This window comes from Littorina saxatilis, linkage group LG10 (genome assembly GCF_037325665.1).
Source record: "Littorina saxatilis isolate snail1 linkage group LG10, US_GU_Lsax_2.0, whole genome shotgun sequence".
Classification (NCBI taxonomy): domain Eukaryota; kingdom Metazoa; phylum Mollusca; class Gastropoda; order Littorinimorpha; family Littorinidae; genus Littorina; species Littorina saxatilis.
In genome coordinates, this window is record NC_090254.1 from 17309141 (window position 1) to 17329192 (window position 20052).

The window sequence follows — 20052 nt, forward strand, 5'->3', positions numbered from 1 at the left end:
AGAGAGAGAGAGAGAGAGAGAGAGAGAGAGAGAGAGAGAGAGAGAGAGAGAGAGAGAGAGTAAGATATGAAATGAACTGAACTGAACTGACCTTTATTTTACAAGGATTAGGATTTAAGGCTGGGCCTTTTCGTATAATCTGTCCTGGGGTCGAACACACACACACACACACACACACACACACACACACACACACACACACACACACACACACACACACTCTCTCTCTCTCTCTCTCTCTCTCTCTATCAATTTATTCTAAAAACAGAAACACTACGGAAGTAAACAATTAAAATACAAACACCTGTATGCACACGTTATTGATGATAATGACGATGATGAGGATACAGTCATTAGAGAGAGAGAGAGAGAGAGAGAGAGAGAGAGAGAGAGAGAGAGAAAATGTGTGCCTGTCTATCGGTCTGCCTGCCTGCCTGCCTGCTTGTCTGTCCGACTGTCTGTTAGTCTGTCTGCCTGTGTCTGTCTGTTTGTCTATTTGTCTGCATATGTCTTTGACAACTATACACAACACCGGGAGACTGAAACAGAAACAGCTCCGGGCAAACTGCAACAAGGATAGAAAAGTATCACTGTCACTGCCACTGTACCCGGAACAGGTAGGCTTTCCACTGAAGTCGTGTCGTCGTCGTTCTTGCTTTGTTCAATATGTCACATGATAACAACCAAGGCTAACTTTTTTTCCCCAATAAGTCGGTTAATTAGCCGCGGTAATTTATTTCAATCGGCCACGCCCACGCAAGCTTGCTTTGTCAGAGCAACATTGTACATACTCATAGGCTACTTCACAGGGGCGGATCAGTTGCTTTGTAAGGGGGGGGGGGCACTTTGAATCGAAAGTGAATATGATGGGCGCGAAGCGCCCGAATTTGCTAGGGGGTCCGGGGGCATGCCCCCCCGGAAAATAATTTTGCCCAAAGAAGCAAAATGGTGCCATCTGGTGCCATTTGAACTTAGAAATGGTCATAGAATCAGCATAGAAAAACCTTCTTTTTTTTCTTCTTTTTTTTTTTTTTTTTCGGTGGGGGGGGGGGGGGGGCACGTGCCCCCTGTGCCCCCCCCCCCCCCTCGTCCGCCCCTACTTCAGGTGCGAAGAAGACGAAATTAAAATATACAAACCTGAAAATAACGGACTTTTGTTTCGCTGCTATCCTTTTCTGCTTATCTGTTTTGTTGCATAAGTAGTTATGCGTTTATTTTTAGTATCATGTGTGGCTGTCTGGCAATATCATTAAACGTGATAGATTGGATTGAAGTAGTGTTAAGTAAATTAGGCTGAATTTTGTCCTACTCGATCAGCTATCATGTCGACAGCGTTAGTATGAGTGTTGGTGAGATTCTGTCTGGTGTTTCAAAGAATTTATTTTTGCGTGGTTTATCTTACCCCTGAGCCATCGTGAACTCGTGTGATCAAGTTTCCCTTTTTCACAATGTAGTCGTCAGTTAGTAATTTGAATGCGACTCGCTGTGAGCTTATCTGCTATAGCACGTTATTAAATACCTCTGACTATGCAAGAAACAAACGGCTGTGGTTCACAAGAACTCTAGCGATTGCTTTTGACTGTTCAGAGGAACCACGAGAACCACGACCTTGGGTGACCCTGCTTCCAGGCTTTTCTTTTTTCAAACTTTCAAAACTTCGAATTGTACTGATCTTGTCTTGATAAAAAAAAGAATTCTTTTATGATTTAAGAATGTTTGTGTAACAAGCTGTCAATGTATTATTTAGATTTTAAAAGTTAGGTCTAGCGCCAAAACGCACCACGGTCCGATTGTCTCTGACACTCTCTCCGCAAAACTAATTCTTTGAAAATTGCTCGCTCTTTACGTAGGGCACCTAGGATGTTCCCGTTTGGTGAGCGTTGAAATGAAAGGATGTGTGTAGGCCTACTGTGTGTAAAAGCCTGACAGTATCTGTGATGGTCTACGGGAGGCTTACTGTGCCTTTAATTCTGGACAGATATTTGGTGATCAACATGATGGTATACGCTCGAAGGACGGGATATTTAACTCAGGTGCGCTACTCGCTGGTCTTAAAACCCCACAGAATTCGGTACCTTAATTATTTTTATTGTTTTTATTTGTTGGCCTTGTCATCGAAGACAAACTTTCTTTTTTTCTTGGGGGGCGGGGGGGGGGGGGGATACTTGCCATGCCTTTATTCCGGGTGCGCTGCTCCCTGATCTTAAACCCCCGCACAATTTGATACCTTGTATCTGTCGTGAGCTCAGGTGGGTGCCACCCCACAGAGCCAGGAGCGAGAGGCAGGAAATGGGCACAGTAATGAATCCATGATGGCTCGCTTGTCTTGGAGAGGCTGGGGGAGATTAATTTACCTCCCCAATCAATATTCTGACTGCGGTCATACAAGTACTAGCTCCCACTTCGGCTACTGTTGGTTTTCCATTTTGTCGGCGCAGAAAATAAACTTGTAGAAAACGATGAGCGTGAAAGTGTTACTTGGTATGCTAAGGTTGATGGGGGGGTGTGATAATTCGTACAAAATGGCCTACTAGATAGAGGTGCATAAAGGACACAGAGAGATCAAATCAAATCAAATCAAATTTGGAGAGAGAGACAGAGAGAGGGGGAGAATCAGAAAGAAAATAGAAACATAGCTCGAGAGAGTGACACATTTTAGCATTTAAACACCTCATGTCCCTAATAGGCTCTTGTTCCTGTGAGGACGTTAAACTTAAACTAGCCAGCCAGAGAGTGACTGAGAGAGAGAGAGACTCTGAGAGAGAGATAGAAAGAGAGAGAAAGAGAGAGAGAGAGAGAGTGTGACTCTGAAAGGAAGGGAGAGAGAGATAGATGTGATTCTGTGTTTGTGCTAATCACAAAGGCAGAATTGGAGACAGGGGAAAATACCTCGTTTAGCGTTCCACAGAACGACAGTGGAAAACTGAGGTACAAATCTGATTGGAATTCTATGTCTGAAAGACCTCTCCCTGTTTCCCTTTGCTTACTTATTCATTAGTATACAGGTGACACGGAGGGCGGGGAAGTAGCTCAGTTGGTAGCGCGCTGGCTTTGTATCCGGTTGGTCGCTATCAGCGTGAGTTCGAACCCCACGTTCGGCGAGAGATTTATTACTCGGAGTCAACTTTCTGCAGACTCTTTTCGGTGTCCGAACACCCCCGTGTGCACACATGCGCACGAAAAAGATCCCAAGTTCACAGCGAAAGTCTCAGGGCTTGGAAAACACGAAGACACGCATGCATCATCTCTCGTCTCTGATTATCATGATCGTATTTCGATACTTTGACAAGACAAACCCAATGCTGGTGTGTCGAAGAAGACAGCCACAGCGGGCTTGTTCGAGTCAAAGTATCACACCATATCCTCAGCGTATTACCAATACCTGTCCCAATATAGGCCAACTGGTCTAAGAGGACGTTAAACCGTAATAGTCAGTCAGTCAGGTGACACGGTAATGCTTCTACCTGAAAATAGGTTGATGTATGTCTCCTGTAAGCTCAGACACGTTATTTTATGTTGCCGAAGCCATTTTTCTTCTTCTTTTTTTTCAAAACAAAAATCGATCATTGTCTCATTTAATTCGTGTTGCCATACCAACTAAAGCTGGGGGAAAGAACGAAAAACAACATACGAGCTGTGGGAAATAACATTGGTAAAAAGTCGCACTTGACATTCATTTTCACAGTAAAACGTTAGGTTGATAAGGCCTTAAAAAAAAAATAGGTGTGGTTACGGTAACCCGACCTACCCTATTTTTAGGGGCCGACCCTATAACTTTTTATTACATTTGTCAGAAGAAAAGAAAAAGAAAAACAAGTCGCGTAAGGCGAAAATACAATATTTAGTCAAGTAGCTGTCGAACTCACAGAATGAAACTGAACGCAATGCCATTTTTCAGCAAGACCGCATCGTCAGTCCACCGCTCATGGCAAAGGCAGTGAAATTGACAAGAAGAGCGGGGTAGTAGTTGCGCTAAGAAGGATAGCACGCGTTTCTGTACCTCTCTTTGTTTTAACTTTCTGAGCGTGTTTTTAATCCAAACATATCATATCTATATGTTTTTGGAATCAGGAACCGACAAGGAATAAGATGAAAGTGTTTTTAAATTGATTTGGACAATTTAATTTTGATAATAATTTTTATATATTTAATTTTCAGAGCTTGTTTTGAATCCGAATATAACATATTTATATGTTTTTGGAATCAGCAAATGATGGAGAATAAGATAAACGTAAATTTGGATCGTTTTATAAATTTTCATTTTTTTTTACAATTTTCAGATTTTTAATGACCAAAGTCATTAATTAATTTTTAAGCCACCAAGCTGAAATGCAATACCGAAGTCCGGGCTTCGTCGAAGATTACTTGACCAAAATTTCAACCAATTTGGTTGAAAAATGAGGGCGTGACAGTGCCGCCTCAACTTTCACGAAAAGCCGGATATGACGTCATCAAAGACATTTATCAAAAAAATGAAAAAAATGTTCGGGGATTTCATACCCAGGAACTCTCATGTCAAATTTCATAAAGATCGGTCCAGTAGTTTAGTCTGAATCGCTCTACACACACACACAGACAGACAGACAGACACACGCACATACACCACGACCCTCGTTTCGATTCCCCCTCGATGTTAAAATATTTAGTCAAAACTTGACTAAATATAACAAGTCGCGTAAGGCGAAAATACAATATTTAGTCAAGTAGCTGCCATTTTTCAGCAAGACCGTATACTCGTAGCATCGTCAGTCCACCGCTCATGGCAAAGGCAGTGAAATTGACAAGAAGAGCGGGGTAGTAGTTGCGCTAAGAAGGATAGCACGCTTTTCTGTACCTCTCTTTGTTTTAACTTTCTGAGCGTGTTTTTAATCCAAACATATCATATCTATATGTTTTTGGAATCAGGAACCGACAAGGAATAAGATGAAAGTGTTTTTAAATTGATTTGGACAATTTAATTTTGATAATAATTTTTATATATTTAATTTTCAGAGCTTGTTTTGAATCCGAATATAACATATTTATATGTTTTTGGAATCAGCAAATGATGGAGAATAAGATAAACGTAAATTTGGATCGTTTTATAAATTTTTATTTTTTTTTTTTACAATTTTCCGATTTTTAATGACCAAAGTCATTAATTAATTTTTAAGCCACCAAGCTGAAATGCAATACCGAACCCCGGGCTTCGTCGAAGATTACTTGACCAAAATTTGAACCAATTTGGTTGAAAAATGAGGGCGTGACAGTGCCGCCTCAACTTTCACGAAAAGCCGGATATGACGTCATCAAAGACATTTATCAAAAAAATGAAAAAAACGTTCGGGCATTTCATACCCAGGAACTCTCATGTCAAATTTCATAAAGATCGGTCCAGTAGTTTAGTCTGAATCGCTCTACACACACACACACAGACAGACAGACAGACAGACACACAGACACACGCACATACACCACGACCCTCGTTTCGATTCCCCCTCGATGTTAAAATATTTAGTCAAAACTTGACTAAATATAAAAACCAGTGCACAAAACGCAATGAAAGCGAAAGCGCTCGAGTCGCACACTTATTTCCCTGTCAAGTAGGTTTAATTTGTACACCGCGACCCTCGTTTCGATTCCCCCTCGATGTTAAAATATTTAGTCAAAACTTGACTAAATATAACAAGTCGCGTAAGGCGAAAATACAATATTTAGTCAAGTAGCTGCCATTTTTCAGCAAGACCGTATACTCGTAGCATCGTCAGTCCACCGCTCATGGCAAAGGCAGTGAAATTGACAAGAAGAGCGGGGTAGTAGTTGCGCTAAGAAGGATAGCACGCTTTTCTGTACCTCTCTTTGTTTTAACTTTCTGAGCGTGTTTTTAATCCAAACATATCATATCTATATGTTTTTGGAATCAGGAACCGACAAGGAATAAGATGAAAGTGTTTTTAAATTGATTTGGACAATTTAATTTTGATAATAATTTTTATATATTTAATTTTCAGAGCTTGTTTTGAATCCGAATATAACATATTTATATGTTTTTGGAATCAGCAAATGATGGAGAATAAGATAAACGTAAATTTGGATCGTTTTATAAATTTTTATTTTTTTTTTTTACAATTTTCCGATTTTTAATGACCAAAGTCATTAATTAATTTTTAAGCCACCAAGCTGAAATGCAATACCGAACCCCGGGCTTCGTCGAAGATTACTTGACCAAAATTTGAACCAATTTGGTTGAAAAATGAGGGCGTGACAGTGCCGCCTCAACTTTCACGAAAAGCCGGATATGACGTCATCAAAGACATTTATCAAAAAAATGAAAAAAACGTTCGGGCATTTCATACCCAGGAACTCTCATGTCAAATTTCATAAAGATCGGTCCAGTAGTTTAGTCTGAATCGCTCTACACACACACACACACAGACAGACAGACAGACAGACAGACACACGCACATACACCACGACCCTCGTTTCGATTCCCCCTCGATGTTAAAATATTTAGTCAAAACTTGACTAAATATAAAAACCAGTGCACAAAACGCAATGAAAGCGAAAGCGCTCGAGTCGCACACTTATTTCCCTGTCAAGTAGGTTTAATTTGTACACATTACAAAAAAAAGTTTTAAACAAAAAAGTGATTGTCTACCTTCCTACCCTATTTTTTTTTGGCTATGTTAGGCCCAAAAAAAAATAGGTGTGGTTACAGTAACATAGCCCAAAAAAATAGGGTAGGAAGGTAGGCAATCACTTTTTTTTCTAATGTGTACAAATTAAACCTACCTGACAGGGAAATAAGTGTGCGACACGGGCGCTTTCGCTTTCATTGCGTTTTTTGCACTCGGTTTTTTTTTTTTTTTTTTTGACAAATGTAATAAAAAGTTATAGGGTCGGCCCCTAAAAATAGGGTAGGTCGGGTTACCGTAACCACACCTTTTTGAGTCACTTGAGAAAAAGTGACTCTATGTAATCGGTCAGTGTTAGTCTGTCCGGCCGGCCGGCCGGCCGGCCGTCCGGCCGGCCGTCCGTAGACACCACCTTAACGTTGGACTTTTCTCGGAAACTATCAAAGCGATCCGGCTCATATTTTGTTTAGTCGTGACCTCCAATGACCTCTACACTTTAACGATGGTTTCGTTGACCTTTGACCTTTTTCAAGGTCACAGGTCAGCGTCAAAGGAAAAATTAGACATTTTATATCTTTGACAAAGTTCATCGGATGTGATTGAAACTTTGTAGGATTATTCTTTACATCAAAGTATTTACATCTGTAGCCTTTTACGAACGTTATCAGAAAAACAAGGGAGATAACTAGCCTTTTCTGTTCGGCAACACACAACTTAACGTTGGGCTTTTCTCGGAAACTATAAAAGTGACCGGGCTCAAATTTTATGTGAACGTGACTCCCAGTGACCTCTACACTTTGACGTCTGCTTTGGTGACCTTTGACCTTTTTCAAGGTCACAGGTATGTCTTGAAGGAAAAAAATTGAAATATCATATCTCTGAAACTATTCATCGGATTTGATTCAAACTTTATAGGATTATTCTTTACATCAAATTATTTACATCTGTATTGTGTTGTGAATAGCAATTTCTTCCTGTCCATCTGATGCCTCATATAATATTCAGAACTGCGAAAGTGACTCGATCGAGCGTTTGCTCTTCTTGTTTCTTTTTTTATGGCCTAAATGTTGTTTGTGACTTGTCATTGTTGGCAACAGAAAGAGTTGTAGAGGATTTAGTAATATAACTTACTGGTAGGGAGATAGTGTTAGAAAATAAATACAGTTTTCTTCATTTTCTGGGAAAGAGAGGTGGGCCGGGTTGAAAGAGGTGTTCTTGTTTTGTATACATGTCGGAAGGGTGGGTGTTTTTGAAGGTGCGTGCTTTCTTGTGTGATTGCGCATGCGTGCTAATGTGCGTGTATGCGTGATAAATACATTGTTAAGGAAAGCTGATACTTTTATACAACATAGTTTGACCGCACCTGCTGTGACTGGCCAGTCCACAACGTACCATATTACCTACCATCTATCGAACAAAGCGACTTCTTGCATCCATCCACCCTCACCCGCTCTCCCGCACGACCAGCACCACCCCTCCCTCTCCGCCAGACAATGGTTACTAAGACGGTTGCTAAGTGGAAGCGTGTAACAATGGCCGACTAGGATGCAGACAGGTAGGTCAACAGTGGCCAGGTAATGGACTGAATAGACTGAACGGTCGTCAGAAATGGACACCCGATATCCTTAGCGGATGATGACTTTATTCGGTTATTCCGCGGAATAACAGAAATGCCGCGGCAAAACGGGTCTTTCTGTGGAACAACCGAAGTTTTGTTGTCATCATTGCATTTGTGATTCTATACCCCTCAACTCCCCTCTCCCCCCTCATTATCTCCACCCCGTCATCCTCCCCTCTTTGCTGCCGTGTCAGTCATTCTACTAAGCTTCAGTTTCTGTCAAGTTTTTTTGTAGGGGCGAGAGTGTCAGTCTTTGATGAAGGGAAATTGCTACTGTACTAAGCTTGAGTTGTTAATGCGAAAGATTGTGTTTGAGTGCGCCATCAGTCGCCTTGTGGTGAGATATGTGCCCGTTATAAAGTCTCGTATTATTATTATTATTATTATTATTATTATTATAAGCTTCTTAGTCTGAGATTGGTTTTGGAGGAGAGGAAGTGGTTGTCTCTGTGGGGGTGAGGGGGATGGGTGGTTGGGTCTGTGTGGTGGTCTGTGGGTGTGTGTGTGTTTTGGGGAGAATTGAAGCAGGAGCAAATTCATACAAAGGATGATCGACATCCGTTTTGGATTTGTGGACTTCATTGTTGGTCGAAGTTTATTATGTTACAAACAGTATGAAATGATTCTTTTGAAAATACTGGCCTAACCATCAAAAGAGTGGTACATGTAGATAGATTACAAGCGAACAAATATTCTGATCAATGCGTGTGCGTTCGAACCTATGTTTATTGTCTCTTCCGTCTGCAGGTTGGGTCTATTTCTGTCTGTCCGTGTGTTTGTCTGTCTGTCAGTCTCTCTGTCTGTATGTCTGTCTGAATTATCTTTGTACAGTTAGCGTAGCACAGGCTTACCCCATCCTGAACTCAGGTCAAATGAGTTCGGCTCATTCTCTCCCTGACAGGATGCCTTGAGTTTCCTTGTCTGGCAAGGAAACCGATTTTTTTTTAACATATTTAGAGCTTTTTGTAATGTATTATTGATATAAGCAGATTCGCGATCGTCGATAATGATTTTTCATGGTGGTTTGTAATTTTTAAATTACAAAGGAATTGATATGTAAGACAGTTTCAAGCGAGCTATTTTTCGCGGCTGTATTTACTGTGCAAACAACTCTAAATATGGCAAAAGTGTCACCTGATAATCAACCGTTTGGTTTCGGCATTCACTGGAGCAGACGATTTTTTCTGTAACCAGTTGACAGTGATGAAACCATATAATTATTACGGTCTCCTTCCGGCAACAGTCCCAAAATTTCGACTTGTTTTGACCTTAGAACGATGTCTTTATCATAATTAACTGTGAAGAACAGAACGGAGATCACTGTCGAAGTCGGCCAATCTGCAATCATTTTCGTCTCGCGAACACTGATCTCAAATTTAGATCAGTGCTCGCGAAAACCATATGGGAGATAACTCTGTATTTTTGTTTTGATAGATTCGCGTAGGACTGTAGCGTCCGGTCAGGGAGAGAATGAGCCGAACTCATTTTGACCTGCGTTCAGGATGAGGCTTGCCCATCAGTCCATCGTTTATTCCACTCACACGATCTCATGTTCCGTTTGGTCCACGCTTGCACACTATTTGTTTACATAAACTTTTGCCTTGAACAATATAGAATTAGCAATGTCCATGTACCCTATAGAGTGTCTTTCATTGTCTCCCCTTGGACTCTGTCATGTCAGTTGATAAGAGAGGCGACAGGACTGTCATGTCATTTTCTCCCTCAACTAAGACGCGTGCTCTCCAATTTCCACTTGACTGCCAAGTTCCTACACACGGTCGATCTTTGTCGTTTTGCCTTGCAAGTTTATGAAAGGGTATGTCTGAGCATATACGGCCAAATTCTTAAACAGGGACACGAAGATCTACATGTGTTACTGATTGCGCTGGGTGCAGATTCAGCAATTTGTTTCTTGACTAACATTTGTTTTCAGAGGTCACAAATAACACAGTTCAAGTGACACTGCGCAAAAACAGAAGGGTAACCATTTCTGACTAGTTGCATTGTGTCTGACCTATCTATGTCTGAGATTGTAGAAAACCATCTATGAATCCATGACCAGCATCTGCAAGGTAGTGACGTACCGCACAGGGAGGTCAATGCACTTTGTTGAATATTTAAGCGACTCTGAACGATTAAGATTTCTGTTCTGTAGTTTTGCGTGTTCGACTTGCTTGCGCAAGTACTGTAGATAAACGCCCCAGTTCGAGGTATCGTATTGATTTTGTACACCCGACCATTAGGTAATGGCTGTGTATCACGAGCGAGAGAGAGACAGACAGAGGGATAGAGACAGAAAGAGAGAGAGTGGTGGAGACACAGACAGAGAGAGACAGAAAGAGACAGACAGAAAGAGAGAGTGGTGGAGAGAGAGAGAGAGACAGAAAGAGACAGACAGAAAGAGAGAGTGGTGGAGAGAGAGAAAGAGAGAGAGAGACACACACACACACACACGCACACACACACACACACACACACACACACACACACACACACACACACACACACACACACACACACACACACAGACAGACAAACCGAAAGAGAGAGATAGAGCGGGAGGAGACAGAGAGAAAGAGACGGAGAGACAAACAGACAGACAAAGAAGGAGATATCTTCTATTTTTCATGACTTTTACTGATATCGCCTAAACTCTGTTCTTGTTTTACTCGCTGATTCATAGCATGCGCTTCGACTGCTACACACATATTTATGGGAATGAGCTGAGAGTATCGAGAGGGAGATAAAGACCTATTTTTTCTATGTGAAAAACACACTCCTCGTTCCCTAGTTTTGATACAACGAATAATGTAACAAAACCGAATAATGTAACCCTTTTTTCAACTTAAAAAAAAGAGTTAGACTTAGATTAGAAAAAGTGTAAAATGGCTCATACAGTCTCGGGTTAGAGTTAGCATCCACTCTCAAAAATCACAGGTCACACACATGGCATGCATGCTTTTTGCAGAATCAGTGACGCCACTCGCAAACATGCACAGACAGATAGACACACGCCGTTATACTCTGATTCTACCCCCCTACCCCTCCACCCCTACCCCCTCCACCCCTACCCCCCACTCCCTCTTTCTCTCTCCCCTCGTTCTCTCTCTCAGGGCTAACCGTCATAACAGCCCATCAGAACGTCCGCTTCGTGCACCCAGGTCCGCAGCCAATCGAATCAGATACCCACTTTGGGCACACATGTTAACCCGTGATTTGTAAAAATGTAAAACAGTTTTACAAATCACGTAAATGCGCCCGATATTTAACTCATCATCTCCAAAGTGAAGGGATCTATTGAGAAGAAAAAAAAGTCATTACTTTTTTGTCCCATCGCTTGGAAATTCGGGTCGCTTCCTCCCAGTGGAAAGCTAGCAGTAACAGAGTCGCGCTACCCCACAGTCAAGGGATCTATTAGTCTCGTTTCGCCGTTAGCCCATTTCGCCCCCATGGCCCAACCCATTTTCGCGACATTTCACATTTTACCACCATGTCATGTACCATTAGCTCCACATCCCATTTTGGCGCAATCCCTTTTCCCCGTTATCCCATTTCGCCCCCATCCCATTTTCGCGACATTTCACAGGCCAAGTGTCATTTTACCACCGTGTCAAACCACTAGCGCCACATTTCAGTTTGTCGCCATGCCGTTTTGCCGTCATCCCATTTCGCCGCCATCCCTATTTCGCGACATTTTGGATTGTGGAAAAAATGGGATTTCGCTTAAACAGAATGTCTTCCTAGTTGAATAACGCAGTATAGTAGTATAGTGACGCTTGGCAAGAAGAATAAATCAAAAATGGGATGGTGTCAAAATGGGATGTCGCGCTATTGTTATGACACGGTAATAAAATGACGCTTGGCTTTGTGAAATGTCGCGACAATGGGATGGGGGCGAAATGGAATGGCGGTGAAACGGTACGACGGCCAAATGGGATATGGTGTCAAAATGGGATGTCGCGCTATTGTTATGACATGTTAGTAAAATGACGCTTGGCTTGTGAAATGTCGCGAAAATAGGATGGGGCAAAATATGGGACGGCGGCAAAATGGGATTGCACCAAACTGGGATGTGGATCTAAAACCACCCCCACCACTCAGCGTTGAGGCTCTAAACAAGCAAAATTAATAATAATAAAAGGCATGCATTACTTTGTGGAATGCGATGTTTTTACATTTTTACAAATCGCGGTTTTAGGTTCGACGTGATTTGTAAAATGTTTTTTTTTGGTCCAAATCACGGGTTAACAACACACATTTGCTGTCAAACGTTTTTCATGAATTCCCTGCAGATCCGAATAATCCTTGGGCAAAAAAAACTAGTCTGTTTACGGTAACATAGGCCCAAAAAATAGGGTCGGTATGTCGGGAATTTGTATTTTATTAAAAAATAAAAAAAACACACATATTTTTAAGTTATTTTGCCAAAAGACAAAGACATTTTTTTTCTCCCCCAAATGCCCCCCAAAAGTCTAGGGTCGCGCGAAAAAATAGGGTCGGTCGGGATACCGTAAACAGACTTCTTTTTTTCCCCCCTTAACAAAACACAGTAGGCAAACCTATTACAGCACTATTTTGGAAATATAAATTCGGTTTCGAGCTTGCACAAAAACAATGTTACCAGTTTAATGAAAGAAACAAGATTAAGACGGTTGCGTTGTGGTAGCCTTCGTACTACATTCCATCAATATTCTGTTCTTAGAATGGGTAAATCCCATAGTGTAGATTTAACATAGGTCGCATTGTGTTAGAAATAGATGTCATTGACCTTTTGTTCTATTCCTGTAACAAACAAAAATATTGGTAAAACAATAAACAGAAATTCTATCTTAAAAAAGCAAACAACACCCCCCGCGGGTTAGGGGGAAGAATTTACCCGATGCTCCCCAGCATGTCGTAAGAGGCGACTAACGGATTCTGTTTCTCCTTTTACCCTTGTTAAGTGTTTCTTGTATAGAATATAGTCAATTTTTGTAAAGATTTTAGTCAAGCAGTATGTAAGAAATGTTAAGTCCTTTGTACTGGAAACTTGCATTCTCCCAGTAAGGTAATACATTGTACTACGTTGCAAGCCCCTGGAGCAAATTTTTGATTAGTGCTTTTGTGAACAAGAAACAATTGACAAGTGGCTCTATCCCATCTACCCCCTTTCCCCGTCGCGATATAACCTTCGTGGTTGAAAACGACGCTAATCACCAAATAAAGAAAAGAAAAAAAAGCAAACAACAATCTAATTTGTATAATTATTCATTGGTATTGTACATAATTGTGAATATTTACACTCAGATAGCAATTACTCTTCTTGTGCTTGCAAAAAGTGTGTCGGTGTGTATCGATATGGAACTCCATTAGAAACTAGACACATTTTTAGTTACGAATAAAGGACATAGAATCAAAGAAAAGAAGAAGTTACAGAACGAAAAAGATTGGACCTGATGTCGGAAAAAAACCTCATCCCAAAACCGCGACGACACTTATCTTAATTCCTGTCCAAAAGTGTTTTTCCACGTGTACTTTAACAGGAGGTTTGAAGCCCCACCTACATATGGGAAAGCCGAGGCTAATAATGGCGGCCACCATGTGCTATGTCCCAAATCCTACTACAAGTCGGGAATAACACATTAAAATACACATAATAATTCGCACGCTCATTTACAAACATAAATATTCATTATCACATACACATTCATGCACCTGCCTGCGGGCATATAATGCAATGCATTTCCAAAAATATGATGACATTTGTTTTTCCTCCGATAAGAGAAAAATATTTCTTATATCCGGAGTCTCCCGATAAGAAAAACCTCGAATGTAAGAAAGCAAAAATAATTTCTCCTGGACACTCTTATAAACCCTTTGTTCTTGACCTCACTGGTTCATTCGCATCATTACGCACGAATTTGTGTGCATCACAATAATTATCAGTCTAGTGTTTCCTAGTGAATTATATTTATAGAGAAAATCTCGATAGCAATTTCAAGGAAAAGCTACATCCGCCTCGAATAATGTAACAATTGTTACATTATTAGTTTTTGTTACATTAAATTCGTTGTACATCAAGTTTCCTTCTGATTCGACGGCAAGCATGTGTCTGAAGTGTTAGTCAGAGTGAACAAGGAAACACTACGGGGAAAATGTCAAGCACAACAAACACTCCAGGCTGTTTTGCTATTGCATTTTAAGTGGACACATTCAGTGAACAATATAGACACTTAAGTCTCAGATTTTCTTGATCAAGGAAGTTACGTCTTCAATGTTGAAACAATTTCTTTGAGGTATTTGCACAGTAAATATGCGCGTGAATCGTGACTCTGCAAATACATCCGTCTCTTTCTTTATCATCCCCCATTACTGAGCAAATATGACATTCAAGCCCCTCCATTGCTTCAGGACATTTATCTAGCACTCGTAATATTCTCTGAAGGAGGGGGGTCAATAATTAGCAGATTTGCCTTGGCCTTAGGGAAGCATTAACAAAGAGATACAGATTGAGACACACACAAAACAATTTAGCAACGTAAGTTATTGAAACGTTTAATCACATACAAAATGATCTTTGAAGTTCAAAGACAAACCGATAATGTCAAGGTAATTTACAGAAGAGGAAAAACGTAGCTCAGTGAAATGTTATTTTTTGATCTCACGATGGTGTGGGTCTACGACGAACTCTCTCTTTTCGAAAAAAAAAATCCGACACCAAGTCATCCAATAGTTTTTAGTCAGTAATTCTGATTGAGTGCCTTAAAGGTGGTCGTCTACATTTTTGCTTTTTTTCAATAATCTTATGGTTAGATTTCGCTAAAAAGTTATGTCAGATGATGAATCAACCATGGGGAAAAAAGTTATAGGAAAAAAAAAATATGTAAAAAAAAGATTTTATTTTTGGGTAGCGTGACTCACGCTTCCAATATTTTGTTTTCTGTTTGCTGAGAACATGTGCTTTGCCTAAAAATACTGACCAATCAAATTCATGTCACTATGCTTATAGCCACGCCCAAACAAGTGCAGCAACAGTGTGACACTGAAGCGCTGTCCACGCTTTTTTTTAAACGCACGAAATGCACGGGATTTGAGAGGAGTTTTGCGCTTGGCATTTTCCAAATAAGGATATCCTACTATGAGTACTACGCTGGAATACTACAATGAATTTTCAAACGGCTACACTGGCTTCGTCTTTCCTGATCGAAAGGGGTGTATTGTTGATATTTGTAGATAATAAACTCTGCATTTTAATGGTCAAATGGCGATTTCGGTATAAAAATGTTGACAAGGACCTTTAATCCCAAAGCAATAGTGAAAGGCAGTGTGTGGTCTGCACAGTGATGTATCAAGGCAGCTTCCCATGCAAGGAACGAGATGACAATGACATAATTATCAAGGCGTCAACCAAAATAAAGACCGCCGTAGAGCATGTCGACACATACTTCATCAGTTCAGTGTTGAATTGCAGATTGTTTTGATCAGCTCAGTGTGAATCCGTATACTGTGTCGATTAGTTCCAGGGGGAAACAAGTTCATGAGGAAATGAAATTTCCGCGTAAAAAAAACGCACGGTTTGTTGGACAGACAGTCTAGCAGAGAGCGCAGCGTCTACTTCCCCACTGTGGGGTAAAATGACACATCGAAGTGAGATTGGGTAACTGCACGATCTATAGGGATGGACTAAGTTACTTAGTGCATAATTAATTATTTACTTTTCTGGGGTTGTTTTCTATGTGACAAACTGGTTTTAGTCATGGAAATACTGAATCTGTTTGTGGCCTAATTCTTAGAGCTGATGGAGGTGGTGGTGGCTGTGTGTGTGTGTGTGGCCAAACCGACCATGGGGGCATATGTCTTTGACTATTTCATCACTCAAACCCGCTGTGTTTTACATCAACAGAGATATTTTTACCTACAAGGAAATAGATTTCAGGGTGGCGAGAGAAGGTTTGGGAAGGATGGGGTGGAGGCTGAGCCGTGTGTGTGTGTGTGTGTGTATGTGTGTGTGTGTGTGTGTTTGATGGTTTAACGATCGATTCAACCGTTTGTATTGCTTTTAATGCACACAGAAAAATACCCAAGCTGCGAAGTCGAATAACATGAAGCTGTGAGCCCTGAGGAAATTAACCCCATTACCGGCAAACCCATTTATTTCAGAAGAGTTACTGAAAAACCCGCTTACCAAGTTTTTCAAATCAAACAGCATGTTGCGCCAGACATCACAGGCGATGTCAATCGAACTCTGCCATTGATCGAGACTTTTCACGCCCCAAATATTCCATGAAGGGCAATTTCCAGTTTTGTTCCACGTAGCTTTAGGTCAGTGTTACTCCATCGACATTTTGTGCAAACCTAATGGGATTTTAAAGGAGCAGTGATCCAGTTTTTCCATAGAATCTAATTAAGCGGAGAATTTTGGAAAACAATCCTGTTTCGCCGTTTCAGTTTTAAAGTACCAGTTTGGTTTAATTTAGTGACGGGTGTGCAAGCCCATTTTGAACAGTAGTTTTGTCCCTTAATTGGTACACACCATTGGGCATATATCTGTATTGGTGTTGTGAATAAAGGTGGCGGTGGTTGTGATCACACAAACACACACACACACTCACACATACACACACACACACACACTCACACACACACACACACTCACACACATAAGCGCGCGGGGGGGGGGACACACACACACACACACATCTCTCTCTCTCTGTCTCTCTCTCTCTCTGTCTCTCTCTCTCTGTCTCTCTCTCTCTCTGTCTCACTCTGTCTCTCTCTCTCTCCCTGTCTCTCTCTCTCTCTGTCTCTCTCTCTGTGTGTCTCTCTCTCCTGTCTCTCTCTCTCTGTCTGTCTCTCTCTCTCTCTCTCTCTCTCTCTCTCTCTCTCTCTCTCTCTCTCTCTCTCTCTCTCTCTCTCTCTCTCTCTCTCTCTCTCTCTCTCTCTCTCTCTCTCTTAATGCCAGGTTGCATCAGGTCCGCATAACTCAACCGACATTGTGTTACCAGGTAATGGAATTTTCAGAAACCAGTGATCCACAGCAGTGATAATGGGATTAATTTAGCGGCGGATGTGCAAATACATTTGAACTGCAATCCTCTTTTCATTGTGCACGTGTAGTTGTGCACCGTGCTTAATGTTGTTGATGGGGTGATGGTGGTGGAAAGTGTGCTGCTGTGCAGGTTAGATTGAAAGGATGATTGGTTCTAGCACGCGCGGCCAACACAGACATACCCATTCACACACACACATACGCACACGCACGCACGCTTACAACCCCCCCCCCATACACACATACCACACACACACACACAACCACACACACACGCGCGCACACACACACACGCACACGCACACGAGACCGCTCCTCGTAGTTACAGAGACGGAAAGACGGACGGATGGACAGACAAATGTACCAACAACGAATAGAGTCTCCCAAATGAGCTATAATTCCCCTCATACAAGCTTAAGATGACAGTTTAAGTAACGGGATCCGCAAACTTCGAGAAGAAACAGTACATTTGTCACCCCCAACCATTTACATCCGCGGAATTAGATAAGGAAAGACATTCGCGGAAATTCGAGTTGCTTTCTACCTGGGCAAGCTGGTTTAATTACCCAAGACTCGCGATGGACATTTAGTGTTTCACTGTCATCCAGTGGTCCTGAAGTACTAGCGACACTATTTTAAGAGCAAGCTGTCGGTGTTAGCACGTGCGCTAGGTTTCAAGTCTTGTGTGTGGTTAAAAGAGTATTGATGTTCACTATCCCGCTGAACTGCATTCAATGATGATCGTTCAGAGGCCTTTAAAGTGCTTGTAACCTCTCAGAAATGATTAAAACTGCAAGCCGTTATTGCCAGGTTAGAGGTGTCCAGCCTTGTATATATGGTTAACGCGTATTGATGTTCAGTATCTCGCAAAACAACATTCACTAGTGCGCGTAACCACTCCTGAAATAATTTGAAGTACAAGCATCGACTGGTTAGAAGTTTCCATTGTGGGGGGGGGGGGGGGGATGGCACAAAGTGATTAAATGTAAAGATAAGACTCAGTCTCAAGGCAGAAAAACAAGTTTGTCATCATTATTTGATTTGGAAGGGGAGAGTTGGGGGAGGGGTGCAACGTTTGAGTACGTCTGTGTATTTTGTTCGAGCTTTAAGTGTGGTGCGTGTGTCCGTCGTTGTGCCAGTGTACACGCCCGTGTGCCTTTATTGGGCATTTAAGACACACGTACATTGATAACTGTGGTCAGAAGCATAAACTGTATTACATATTTATAACCACAGTTAGTATAAGCTTAGCTTGTTGTGTGGTCACAACGGTTTATATCGTACTATACATGCCACCCTGTATTATCGGAATAAAATCTTGTTTACACCAACTGTATTACTGTACATATATTGAAAGATTTAAGAGGCTGACCCTCGTATATTCCGTCCATTATTGATTCCTCTAAACTCTACTTAACACCTGACGTCATTGTACAGATGCTACAGTGTATACTAAACAAACTTACAACAGTGACCCTCGTATTTACGTACTGTGTACGATCGATTTTGCTGAAAACTACTTAAAAACCTGACTGCATTTTCATCTGATGTCGTGGTTTAGTAACAGGCACTTGGGTATTTACAGTCATATCTTTTAGCTGGGATAATTACACATAGCTAGCACTCGATTACTGATATATATTTCTATTGAATACCACAAATCCTATTGGTCAACAACAGGCGCTTGCTTGTTGGTTTTGTGTGTGTGTGTGTGTGTGTGTGTGTGTGTGTGTGTGTGTGTGTGTGTGTGTGTGTGTGTTTGTGTGTTTTATATAGGTTATCTGTTCATCAGGGGGTTATCGTGTCACCACAATGGCTCGTAAAAGACCTTGGTCATTCTGCCATAAGTGCAGGTGGCTGAATACACCTAAACACGCAGACACTGACCTGGGTAGCGCGACTCCGTTGCTGCTAGTTGTCCATTGGGAGGAAACGATCCGAATTTCCCAGCGATGGGACAATAAAGTAATGAAAATGAAAATAAAAAATCAACAGTAGAAAGCATGAATGCAGACAACGTGTTAAAACAAATGTGAGAAACGAATTTATGTTCGGCGCATGTGGTTCGAACAAATTTTAAGCACAAACACTTTTAACGACTGGCACTTATTTGTTTTGGCAGCGTTTCATGTGACCGTTTATTCACAGTTCATGATCACATGTTGGCGTTGTTATTGTGTTCGCCGTCCCTTTTTATGATGTAGGTTGCTTTGAGCAGCGACAGATGTAAAGGCGTGTCGATGACATTTATCGAAAAGTTGTCCGGGTGTTTTCTGTTTGGTTCGATCTTGTGCCCTATTCTTGTTTGTAGAGCGGTTGTAGGCTGATCGCTCGATGAACTGAGCTGATGTTGGTGAAGTTATGCTGTTAGGGAGAGAGACAGACAGAGACAGAGAGAGAGGGAGAGAGAGCGAGCTGAAAGTCCTTTAGGTTATATAATGAATTTTTAATGTGAGATAGTCATTGTGAAGCGGTACGTTTCTTCCCATGCAAACCATCCCAGATCGGCGCAAGTGAATGATTTTGGCACACTGAAGTCGTTCTCAAACGCAGATGTCTCCATTCCTGTATCTGGTTCTCCGATCAACTCCCAATTCTAAATACTATTTAAAGGCTTGCCCAAATCAGCTGTCACAATTTGATTCGACCGGTGACACTGAATGATCCGAGACGATGGAAAGATACGAGAGAAGATATGGTGCTGGGGGTAGGGGGAGGGGGTTAAAAGATAAGCGAGTTGAGAAAGCAAAGGAAGCAAGATTTCCTGTCATTCTGTTACACCTGTCTCTGCT

General features: G+C 41.4%; 1 protein-coding gene across 1 annotated transcript in view; it reads left to right on the top strand.

Moving 5' to 3' along the window:
* Positions 1–20052, top strand: part of LOC138978295 (uncharacterized) — a 55163-nt gene that overhangs the window by 930 nt on the left and 34181 nt on the right. The gene's annotated exons all lie outside the window — the stretch shown is intronic.